Below are 12,828 nucleotides of genomic sequence, written 5' to 3'. Positions count from 1 at the left end.
CAGACTGCATGTTTCAAGAATAGTTATTTGTTCTTGTTGAAAGCGTTTTACAGAGGCTGTGGTAAGTGAGAGTTTCCGCAGCAGAAACCTGGTATGCTAGGAACCATCCTCACGTTTGCTATTTTCTCGCCAATCGCCCCTTTAAAGGAATGTGCAAATAAGATAGTAACCACAACCCAGCCTCTCTACCCCCCACCCCAACCCTCATTTTTGTTGGATTGGAGGAAGAATATTGGTGTTGGTAAGAGCAGGATTTCAGACAGAGTCAGTCTCAGGACAGCAAGTGCGTTTCTTGCAGGAGACAAAAGTCTCCTTGATTGTGTTCCTGGAAGGACAGGACCGCCTTGTGTTTCATTGGGTTAAGCCCCGAACATTGAGGCTGAAGATCTTCAAATCAGTGTGGGCGAGGTTAGTGTGGAGGCATGCGGGCCAAGTCCAACAAGCCTTACCCAGATCTCTGTCAGGCTGCGGTATGCGTACAGTGGTGCGTTGAGGCAGGGGCAAGCCCCAGCCCAAGGAGAGTCATCTAGAATTGAACAAGTACCTGTATGACAACAACCCCAAATAAGAGAATAATCTTAACAATACAAAAGACAAGGCAGGCATCAGTCCTCTGTTCGCTTTTAGCAGGAACAGGTGAACTACAAAAATAGTCTGACAGTTATTGCGAGCTGTCTCAGCGGTACCTTGGAGATGACTAGAGTTAAAGATGAGACCCTCCACATACAGTGGTATACTCTAGGGTTGCCGGTTCCTCCGCCACCCCCATAACTGGGACGGGCCACAGATCTCAGCAGTGCACCTGTTGCGCTGCCTGGGGGGCCCGAAGCAGGTTGCTCTCAGCACATATCCGGCATCTTCGAATGCCCGACAAGGCTGTCTATAACTGCTTGCCTATCTAATGCCATGGTGGTGGGGTCTGGATGCAGGTCCTAGGGGAATTGTGTAACCCGCTTCCAGCGGTCATGCCTCTGCTCGCTGCTCCTGGGGGAACCTCTGCTCTTGGTAGTCCAGTATGTTCAAGAGATAACATGCCTCTGCCACTGTTTTAAGTTGATGCAGTGACTCTTCCCAATGGAAGATGATGTGGAACGATTGACCCCATCTGTATGAGACCCCTTTGTTCTGGAGGAATTCCATAATGGATTGAAAGGCTCTGCATTTCTGGAGGGTGAAAGTGGAATGATCGTGGTAGAGTACCAACTTGTGACCTTGGATGTGGACATGGTGAGCGTCTCTCTCAAGGATAATTTCCTTGATTTGGAAATCATGCACATAGGCCAGTATGTCCAACGGTCAGTTTGCTGTAGGTCCCTGGAGGCCCACTCTGTGGTCAGTGCACAGTTATAGTGTGGACTCCACCGCTGGGTCTTGAACGTAGCAGAAGAGGTCAAAGATGTAGTCCATAATATATATGTGCCTTTGGCCCCAGGCGGTGCCCCTCTAACGTTGATATTATTTCTATGTGAGCGGTTTTTTATGTCCTTTGCATGGGCTTGTAAGGTTGGCTGCTGCGTTTGCAGGTGAAACGCCTCTTGGCACTGATGTTCCAGTTCCTTACCCCTTGCTGTTTCGTTCTCTTCCAGTGTAGATACCCTGTCCCCCTTGTGTGCCAAATCATGCTTAACCTCTCTTGGGTCGTGGGAGAGTTGCTGTTTCACTGATTAATTGTCGTCCCAAAGAGAGGCAAAAAGCAATACCATAAATGATCTTGTGAGTGGGGCATCACCCCCACCACTCTCTACCTCTGGATCCTGTCTCTGCTCCTGTGGGCCTTCCTCTGCCACTGGACCCACAGAGCACGTAAGCATGTCTTTGAGGGAGTGTGCTTTCTTCCCCTGAGCAGTCTTCATACCTAGCACGTGCCCCAGAGGGGTGAGAAACAGCTCCGGTGTCCCCAGGGAGGTTCAGCAGGTAAGGAAGAGGTGCCTCTCACCCTCCAGCACCTTCTGGGCCTGTGGTCATGTAGGGTGTAGCCACAAGGTGAACCCCAGGAGGAAATTGTTCAGCCAGACCCATCCTGCATCTACCTCTAGACATCCCTGGTCAATTGGTCGATCGTGAGTACACTTGAATTTATTAAGAGATTTAACAAGTATTATGCTGATCAGTACTTAAGCCTGTGGCATAGTAAATTTGGCACCAAGAACAAAGGAATTAATACATTGCAATAAAGGTGCTAGAAACTGCAATTGTGAAATATAAAATGTATTAATCTACCCAAGATAGCACCATTGTATACACTAACAACTATAAAAACTGATCATCATAAGAAAAGAAAAAAGCTAATTGTACACTGGATTTGATATTCTGAGCATTGCTATCTGTGTTGTCTCCTTGGTGAGAATGATACCTGACGTGGCCATGCTGTGTTGGAGGATGGACCATGGAAGTGTAAGCAAGACAGAGAAATGGGGCTTCAGGCGAACACTTAAGCAGGGAGCGCTCTATAATTGGCTGGCTCCTGGGATAACGTCTGTAAGTTATGGCACGTAAAAAGACTACAAATGTTGGAAGACTGTAAGCACTTAGGCAGTTGAAGGACAGATGACATCATGCTGGCCCGGTTATTCATACCATAGAAACTCTTCAGATGCATTCAATGGATATCCATCAAGCTGGAACCCACAAATATTAAGATTTCAAAGAGCTGAAGGGATTTTGGCTGCTAAATGAGGAGCAAGTTGCCTTTATTGAAAATTAGATCAAGTTCCATGGAACAATATGTGGTCCCTGGTGCGAGGAATAATAAATATAGATTGGGGATCTGACATCACTGCACCTGCCCACGTAGTGAGACTGTTACAGGTGGAACGGTGTTCACATAAGTACTGGGAGGAAGGAGTGAGAATCAGACTGCTGATAATTATCAATAACTAATCAAATATTTTAATCCTTATCCTATTCCTTACTCAGTGAGGAAATATGTAAGCGTCATGCCTTTCCCATGATCCACCAAGATGCTGCCAACCACTGCACCAAGACACTGGCAAGCGTATGACAGTAAACAAACCTTCAGTGCCATTTGTCTATAAATTAATGGAAATTATATGCACTCAAAGTTACTCTTATGAATATGTGTGAGGGGCCTGCTATGATGGAGTTTCAGCAGCTGTTAGTTTTAATGTTATGTGAAGGACATACATGAAGATCTAATCTGCGCAGCAAAGCCCTGAAGTAAATGGTTCCTTCAGCTTTAACCCTACACCTTTTTTAAAATTTAATTTCAAATGTTTTAATTTATTTACGAATTTTCAGAAAAAAAGAGAACAGAGCAGTAACAGTTACATCACATTTAAGCCCTACACTACGAGGGTGACAGTAACAGCCTGCATACAATAGTCAGAAATTGGTCACAAGTACATATCATCATTTTACAGTTAATTGCTGAACAGTGTAGCCTACGTTCTATTAATTCACCAGACACATTCAATTATAGAGCTCATCCTTGTGCACAATGTATTGCTTACTATGTGCTCTGTGACATCAACGATTATCATTCATTTAACCATACAAGTAACAGTCAGACGAAAATTGGCAGCAGCTTCTGTTTACTTGGTCTCTGCAACATTTCCAGGATCAACCCACACGCAGAACGTCCACTGCCCTTAGGGTTCCCTCGGAGGATAGTCTGCATCTCAGTGGCTGACTGGCCAATCAGACAAGTGAGCACTTAGATGCGCCAGCAGATAGGCGCACAAGAATTCCCAGATATCTCTGAGTTTAGAGGCAGTGTGTCTGCAAACAATGTCATTTGACCATTACAGTAGACAAGATCAGTCAGCCATTCCTTAAATCTAGGCGCTCGCCCTCTTCCCCATCTACATGCAGTTCTCCGCTTCGCTAGCAGTAACACTAGTGCCACTAACCTCCTGTAACTGGGCTCAAATTGTCTTGTGTACCCCTGCAGGGTAAGCACTTGGGTGATCATGAGCCCTGGCTCTGTCAACTCACTCAATGCTGCCTCTGTTGTTCCAGAACTCCTGGATACAATCACACCCCCATGCCAGGTGGAGAAGGTTAGCCCCCCACATATCTGTATAATCTGCAATGGGTATAGTAGGCGTTGTGTAGATACTTGTAGTGTAATATGTGGAGACGGCTCCTGGAGGCCACCTCACTAGTGTGTACACAACATGCCAGCCAGATGGCATCTGTCAATTCTGTTTCGAGCTCCGCTTGCCACCTGGCCCAAACCCTGTCGCATCTTGGGGCAGACTCTTCTTGTATGGCGCTGTAATGGGCTGAAACCAGGCGATGCAGCGTTTCTGCCTGTTACAAGATGTGTAAAGTGTTCAGTGTTCGTGACTCCGCTGGGAAGTCAGGGGTGATTGCTTTAGTTTTGTGCCTGATTCTAACATACTGAAATATATCTAGTGGAGGTGGCTCATCCTCCATTAAAAAAAAAATGCTCCTTTGTTTTAAATGTTCCTTGTATGTACAAGTCGCCCCAGCATGCACAGCCTGCCCTTTTTAGTAGCCCCCGGCAGGCTGCCTCGTGAGTAATCGGCAGCATAGGATTGTAAGGTAGTGGACCTAGTGGAGAATATATCGGTGTCCCTGCATGTCACCCCAGGCTGTGCCATGCTGCAGTTAAGCATGCCACTGTTGAATTGGCTGAATCACTGGTTGCGGTGCCCAGATAGGCTGTTGAAGGAAGCAGGCTCATATATCTCTCTTCCACAGCTAGGTGTGTCATGTAAGGGGTCGGCCTAAACCAGTGTATAGCATAATGGGCTTGTGAACAGCTATAGTATCATTCAAAGTTTGGGACCTCAAAACCTCTCCGGCTGAAAGGAAGGGTATGAACATCTCAGCCAATTCGAGGCTCCCTCCCACATCCCCCCCCCATGCCAAACCTATCATTTGAGCAAGAAGCACTTGAATAAATGCTTGCCTGAGCCAGTATTATACGTTTAAAAAGAGGTAGAGTCATTTGGGAAGTACGACCATCTTTATTAGACCTACCCGGCCAGCCAGGGACAGCGGTAAGGACATCCATCTAGTGAGGCTCTCCATAATATCCAAGATTGCCATCCCGTAGTTAGCCCAAAGGGTCTCCTACTTATCCAGCATTATCTTTACTCCTTGATACTTGAACTCCGTATCCCACTATAGGGAATAGTCAGGGGTGAAGGGCTGATTATGAGGTGGCAGTGGGAAGATATGCAAAATTCCCCAGTTAATCTGTATGCCAGAGAAAACCTGAAATGAACAAACTCCCCGAGCAATCCATTCAGGATAAGCTGAGGTTCTCTCAGATATAAGCTCATATTGTCCATATAAAGCGACACTAAGAGATGCCTCAATGGGTAGCAGAGAGCAAAGTCTCAGTAATTTTGCCACAAATTAGCAGCCAGAGGCTCCAGCGCAAAGAGTAGCGGCGACAGCGGACACTCTTACCTGGTTCCCCTAGAGATATGTTTTGGGTCCAAGAGTGCACCATTTATGCGCGCTCACACTGTCGGCTTAGTATGTAAGAGGCCTATCTGATAGAAACTTCTAGTCGCAGATTCCTTACCTTAGAATTTTCCCCCAGGTGTCAGACTGGATCCGGAGATTTTTTCTTCAAACAATACCCTTGCGCGTCAGTAAGTGGCATTGGTCGACTCCGTAGGCGTCGTGGTTGCCGTGATGCCGTCGGGAGTAGTACATAGACGCCGCCCTCGTGCAGTGACGTCAATTCTTTGCTTTCCACGCCACATGCTGATCTGAGAGAGAGCTACCCTCGGCTATTTTTGGCCGAATTAGCCAGTTTTGTCGATATTTTTTAGTGCAACCTTTGGTGCGTCGAGGATGTCCCCGAAGACCGGGTTCAAGCCGTGCGAGGATTACCACTACATGATGTCGGTGACGGACCCTCATTGTGTCTGCCTGTGGTGCCTCGAGCGCGACCACGACCCTAAGTCGTGCTCCGAGTGCCGAGCAATGCATCCGAAGGCTTTGAGCGAGCGGTCCCTAAAGCTGATGGCGGGCCGGAACTCGACTCCGCGTAGATCCCGATCTCGTTCAAGAGGAAGTTCTCGAGATTGGTCGCGGAGCCACCATCACTCGTATTCTTCTAAATCTTCGGGTCAAGGTAAGAAGAAGAAGAAGTCGAAGAAGTCCTGATCGCTCTCCGACTTCACCCCGTCGCTTGGTCAACGCGACGCGGGACGAGCGTCCACAAACTAGGCCTCCGTCCTCGGAGCCTACGTCTGGGTCGACTCGGCGCTTCCCCGAGTTTTCCGGAGCCGGAGCGACCCCCGCCCAACTAAGAGTTCTATGAGGCCATGCGCCTCATCTTTGGGCGTGCCAACCCCGATACGCCACCTTCAGGCCCAAGGGGCTTCGCTGAGGGGCCTCGGGTTCCCCGCCGGCGGCTTCTTCCCCGGCTACCGAGGTCGCCTCCGGATCCGTGCACGGATCCGCACTGACACCGGTTGCACAGTCCGAGACCTTCCCTGGCGCCGTGTCATTTAGCGATGCTCATGACGTCGATAGTGCCCACTATTGATGTCGACCCGATTCTCATTCCCGACGACTCGGAGCGGCGTCGGCCGATGCCGCCATCGGCTTCGGTGGGCCCCATTCGCCTGAGGTCGGATTCTGACCCATTTTCCTATGGTACGAATACAGGGAGGAATTGGAGGGGTCCCTGGACCCTTATGAATACCTGGAAGACCCTACTATGGACTGGGCACAGGACTTGGGCGAAGCCAGGGGCCTTGATACTTCTCCTGACTCTGGCATGCTGTCTCCTCCTACCGTGGCTACGGCGGACGGAGCTACCTATGGTATGGTGGTTAGTAGGGCGGCTGAGGTCCTTGGCCTTGAGCTACCTACTGTCGAAGTCAGGTCTAACCTCCTGACGGAGGTGCTTCAGCCTGGGGCTTCTACTTCTGACCCCTTCTTCCATTTAATGAAGCCCTCACTGACGTCCTTTAGGGTACGTGGTCCAAACCCAACACAGGGGCTCCTGTGAACAGGACGATCGCTCGCCGCCATCGGCCTGCGCCAAATGACCCGAAGTTCCTGTCCCAACATCCTACGCCTGAGAGTCTTGTTATCCAGGCGTCCTCTAATTCTGGTGCGTTTCCTTCCGCACCCCCAGATAGGGAATCCAAAAGGCTGGTACAATTTGTTAAGAAGTTATTTTCTTCCTTGCCTCGCGCTGCGGTCAGTGAACACTGCATGCCTTTTGGGCTGTTATTCCCACTCCCTGTGGGATACGGTTGCACAAGTCATGCCGCAGATACCGGAGGAGGCCTGTGCTATCGTCTCCCAAGCAGTCAAAGATGGGAGAGACGCTGCGAAGTTCACCATCCGTTGTGGGCTGGATACGACCGACTCTCTGGGTGGATCGGTTGCTACGACAGTGGCCTTACGGCGCCATGCCTGGTTACGTACATCTGGTTTCTCGGGGATGTCCAACAGTCACTCATGGACATGCCCTTTGATGGCACCCGTCTCTTCGGAGACAAAGCAAACCTTGGAGAGGTTGAAGGAGTCCAGGGCTACGGCTCGGTCCCTTGGCCTATCTGCTGCCACACGTCCCCCACAGTCCTCTTTTCGTCTCTTTCGTGGCCACTGAAGGGGCGCCCTGTCGCGTCCTCAACCCAGCCACCGGGCCATGCATGCTGGACAGCCTATGCGTGGCCAGGGGCGCAGAATCCCACGTGGTTGTGGGACAGGGAACCAGAGGTCTGTCCAGTCCACCCCTGCCCCCGCAGCAGCCTCCAAACCTTCCTAGTCCGTCCCCTCACTCCCGCCCAGTAGGTGGCAGAATCCGCCATCACCCTCCCCACTGGGAACATATCACCACGGACGGGTGGGTTTTGCAAATAATTCGGAAGGGCTACTCCCTCCCTTTCGAATCCGCACCACCACACATGCCACCATCCTTCCATCCCCTTTCGGAGGATCATTTGGTGCTTCTCCGCCAGGAAGTCACGGCTCTCTTGGCCAAGGGAGCTATAGAAAGTGTCCCTGTGACAGAAGTAGGTCTTGGTTGTTATTACCACTACTTTCTGATACCATAGAAGGACAAAGGCTTGCCCCCTATCCTAAATCTTCGGGACCTGAACTACTTCCTCAAGGAGAAGTTCAAATTGCTCACCCTGGCTCAGGTTCTGACTGCCTTAGACCCAGAAGATTGGATGGTAGGGTTGGACTTGCAGGATGCTTATTTCCACATCCCCATCCTGCCTGCCCACAGACGTTACCTATAATTCGTGGTAGGTCACGAGCACTTTCAGTTTACCGTGCTCCCTTTCGGCCTTACCAGTGCCCCTCGGGTATTCACGAAAGTGATGGCAGTGGTTGTAGCAAATCTGCGCAGATTAGGGGCCTCAGTCTTCCCCTACCTAGACGACTGGCTGTTGAAGGTGCCTTCGCCCCAGACAGTGGTCTAACACCTCCAGACTACGGCGGACCTCCTGCACCAGCTGGGGTTCACTATCAACGTGCCTAAGTCACACCTGACTACCTGTCAGACACTCCCTTTCAACGGAGCAGTTCTGGACACAGTGCGGTTTCGGGCTTTTCCTCCCCAAAAGCGAGTCCAAGACATTCAGGCTATGATTCCGATCTTTCAGCCTTGGTCTTTGGTGAGACAGACTCTGAGGCTGCTGGGCCTCTTGGCCTCCTGCATCCTGCTAGTAACACATGGCAGGTGGCATATGCGGGCTCTGCAGTGGGACTTGAAGTTCCAGTGGGCGCAGCATCAGGGGAACCTCTCTGACATGGTCCAGATCTTGGAGGGGACTGCGAAAGAACTGCAGTGGTGGCTTTCGAATCCCAATTGGCTCAATGGCAGATCCCTCTCCCTTCCCCAACCAGATCTCTCAATAGTGACAGATGGGTCTCTTCTGGGTTGGGGCGGCCACATGGGAGAGGCAGAGATCAGAGGCTTCTGGTCTCTGGTGGAGTCAGAACTCCACATCAACATGCTGGGGCTCCGAGCGATCAGACTTGCGTTGAAAACATTCCTTCCCTCTCACAAAGGGAAAGTGGTGCAGGTGTTCACGGACAACTCTACTGCCATGTGGTGCTCCAACAAACAAGGTAAGGTACGGTCCTGGACCCTACGTTGGGAGGTACTACACCTCTGGACATGGCTGGAACATCAGGGCATTACCCTGATGGTTCAACATCTGGCGGGCTCTCTCAGTGCCAGAGGAGACGAACTCAGCTGCCGGCGCACTGTCGATCACGAATGCCGTCTACATCCGGAGGTGGCGCAAGGTCTCTTTCTCAAGTGGGGAGAGCCTTGGTTAGATCTGTTCGCCTCCGCAAAGAACGTGCAATGTCAGCTATTTTGCGCGTTTGGAGTTTCCAAGGCGGCACTCGCTCGGAGAAGCTTTTCGTCTTGAGTGGAACTCCGGCCTCCTTTATGCCTTCCCACCTATCCCTCTTCTGACCAGAATTCTCAAGAAGATCAAGAGCGACCGGGCCCAAGTTATCTTGGTGGCTCCGGACTGGGCTCGAAGAGTGTGGTATCCAGAGCTACTGAGCATGTCCATTGACCCTCCACTCAGACCGCCTATTCGGGCGGATCTTCTGTCGCAGCAGCAGGGGACGGTCCTCCACCCAAACTTGTCCAACCTCCGCCTTCATGCGTGGAGATTGAGAGGCAACAGTTGACGGCATTTGCCCTTCCACCCGAAGTCTGCAATGTTATCTTGGCAGCCAGGTGTCCCTCGACTAAAACTGTATACGCCTGTTGTTGGAATAAATTTGTGACATGGTGCACCAACAAATCTGTTGACCCCCTATCTGCCCCTCTTTCAGAGGTTCTTCTATTCATTCTTTCCTTAGCCCAGCAGGGCTCTGCATTGGGCACCCTTAAGGGGTATCTGTCTGCCATTTCCGCCTTTCTTAGGCTTCCTGATCAGCCCTCACTCTTTAAATCTCCTCTTGTGAGTAGGTTCCTAAAGGGGCTCACCCACTTATTTCCTCCCCCTCCCTTCATCATGCATCAGTGGGATCTTAATCTTGTGCTTACTTTCTTGATGTGTACTCCCTTTGAGCCTATGCATAATTGTCCCTTACGGCTCCTTACATTCAAAACTGTCTTTCTTATCGCCTCACCTCTGCTCGCAGGGTGAGTGAGCTTCAGGCCCTTTCTTCAAAGCCTCTGTACTTGTCCGTTCACCCCGACAAAGTGGTGTTACGCACTAGTGCTTCCTTCCTTCCTAAGGTGGTTACACCGTTTCATGTAGGCCAGTCCATCACTTTGCCTACCTTCTATGCGCCCCCACATCCTTCCCATGAGGAGGAGAAACTCCACCGTCTGGACCCAAAAAAAGAGCGTTGGCGTTCTATCTCAATCGTACTAAAGACTTCCGGGTGGACGATCAACTCTTTGTTGGCTATGTGCGTGCGAAGAAAGGGAAGGCGGTTCAGAATCGTACCATCTGTCGATGGGTGCTTCTCTGCATCAAAATGTGCTACATTTTGGTGAAAAAGCAACCTCCTGACGGCTTGCGGGCTCATTCTACCAGGGCCACTGTTGCATCCACTGCGCTAGCACGCAGAGTTCCTGTCCTGGATATCTGTCAGGCAGCTACGTGGGCGTCTCTGCACACATTTGATAAGTATTACTGCCTGGACAGTCAGGTCCGTCGGGACGGCTACTTTGGTCGTTCAGTCCTGCAGGACTTTCTAGTATGATCTTAGTTTGCAGCCCACCGCCGAGGATGGCATTGCTTGGGTATCTGTTCTAAGGTAAGAAATCTGCAACTAGAAGTCTCTATCAGATGTACAAGTTATTTACCTTTGGTAACGAAATATCTGGTAGAGACATATTCTAGTTGCAGATTCCTTACCGCCCACCCATCCTCCCCGCTTGCGAACTGATTTCTAGGGACAGGGATTCCCCCTTTCAGGTCCTTAGCTCTGGCGCACCAATATCAGTGTTCTTAGCGGCTCTGCGCTCTGGCATGGAATGTCGTTAAAAGAAACTGACGTCACTGCGCAAGGGCGGCGTCTATGTACTACTCCCAACGTCATCACGGCGACCACGGCGCCTGCGGAGTCGACCGATGCCACCTACCGACGCGCAATGGTATTGCTCGAAGAAAAAATCTCCGGATCCAGTCTGACGCCTGGGGGAAAATTCTAAGTTAAGGTATCTGCAACTAGAATATGTCTCTACCAGATATTTTGTTACCGAAGGTAAGTAACTTGTAGATCCATGTCACAAAGCAATCCAGAAAACCCATTGGGCGCAGCACTGTGAACAGGTAATCCCATTCCAGGGAGTCGAAGGCCATGGTTGAGTCCAAAAAGATTGCAACCACATCCATGTCAGGATCTATATCTTCCATAACTGTGCGTCACTTATCCAACCTAACGCTATGTTTTCAAAGCTTGTGTAAGTTTTAGTTGTGAAGCCTTGCATGTATCATGAAGCTCTGCATAAAAACGCACAAACACAGAAAGCATATCCAGTGTGTCTTTGTATATAACCCCCTCTGCTGTCTTAATTTCTAGAATATCATTTGCTGCTGGGTTTTGCGTGTAATAGTAGCCAGGGCATGTCCTGGTCTTTTGCCTTCTCCATAGGCTCGAGCCCTGGCTTATTTAGCCCGATAAAGAGACTCTCTACCACCTCCTTAGACTCAGAGAGAGTCTCCCTGAAGGTTGCCAGCGCCGTGAGATCCACCGTAGCATCCCGGACAGGCTCCAGGCTCTTAAGCTTTGCCTCCAGATTTCAGAGGTCAGCGCGAAGAGCATGCTTAACCCCACAGCTCTTCACAAGACAGATGCCTCTAATAGCAGCCTTTAAAGCTTCCCAAACCATGCTAATAGTGAGGACAGAATCAACATTGCTACTTAGAAAGTGTGCAGTTTCTTGCTTTAGTTCCTCTTGGAATGGTACATCCAGTAGTATCTCAGGATTAAGTCACCTTGTATAAGTGCTTCCCGCATATATAAGCACTTCCCACGTTAGCGGGCATATCTAAGACCAACAATACAGGTGAGTGATCAGAGTATGTTCTCACGAGATGGCGGGTCTCCAGGATCCAAGGTCCCACCCCTCTCAAGACCAGCCAGTAATCGATGCGGGAACAGCTACTATGCACACTTGAAAAGTATGTGCCCTCTCGGTTTCAGGGTTAGTCAGCCTCCACGCATCTGTTAAATGATTTTCCTCCATAATATCTATATGTTTAGCCGTCATCGTACGTGCAGACTGAGTCTGCCCCGATCTGTCCACCATTGCATTTAGGGCCAGACTAAAGACACCTCCCCACAGTATAAGGGACGGACCAATGTCTGCAATCAGCCCCCATAGTCTACCATAAAATATATGTTCATCGGTATTGGGACCGTAACAATTGGCTATTATAACTGTGTGGGATCTCAGTCTGCCCCATGCTATAGTGTATCGTCCTTGATCATCACTTAACGATCTCAAGATTTGGAAGGGCACCTCTCTACGGACAGTAATAGCCGTCCAATGCACATGAGAGGAGTATGAAGAGAACTGCCTAAAAATGGTCCATCTTGTTGCAAATACCCCTTCCGCTTTTGGGCAAAGTGTGTCTCCTGTAATAAGGCAATGTGGATATTATGTCTGTCAAGGTAAGCTTGTCTGCGCTTGCACGGGTCTCCCAATCCCCGTACTTTCCATGTGAGACACCTCAGGAGCTCATGAGCGGTGAACCCTTGTGCTGTGGACCATATCCTGGCCAGGAATTAGCACATGCTACTATAGTGTAATGTCTGGGATAGTGTCTTGCTAGTTTAAATGATAACTGTCGTGACCTCTGCGGATCACGGTGAGAAGAACATACCTGTACAACTTCCCCAGAACCCACCCCCTCCCACTATGACGGCCCA

The sequence above is a fragment of the Pleurodeles waltl genome, chromosome 9 (assembly GCF_031143425.1).
Source record: "Pleurodeles waltl isolate 20211129_DDA chromosome 9, aPleWal1.hap1.20221129, whole genome shotgun sequence".
NCBI classification, from domain to species: Eukaryota; Metazoa; Chordata; class Amphibia; order Caudata; family Salamandridae; genus Pleurodeles; species Pleurodeles waltl.
This window is presented reverse-complemented; position numbering follows the sequence as displayed.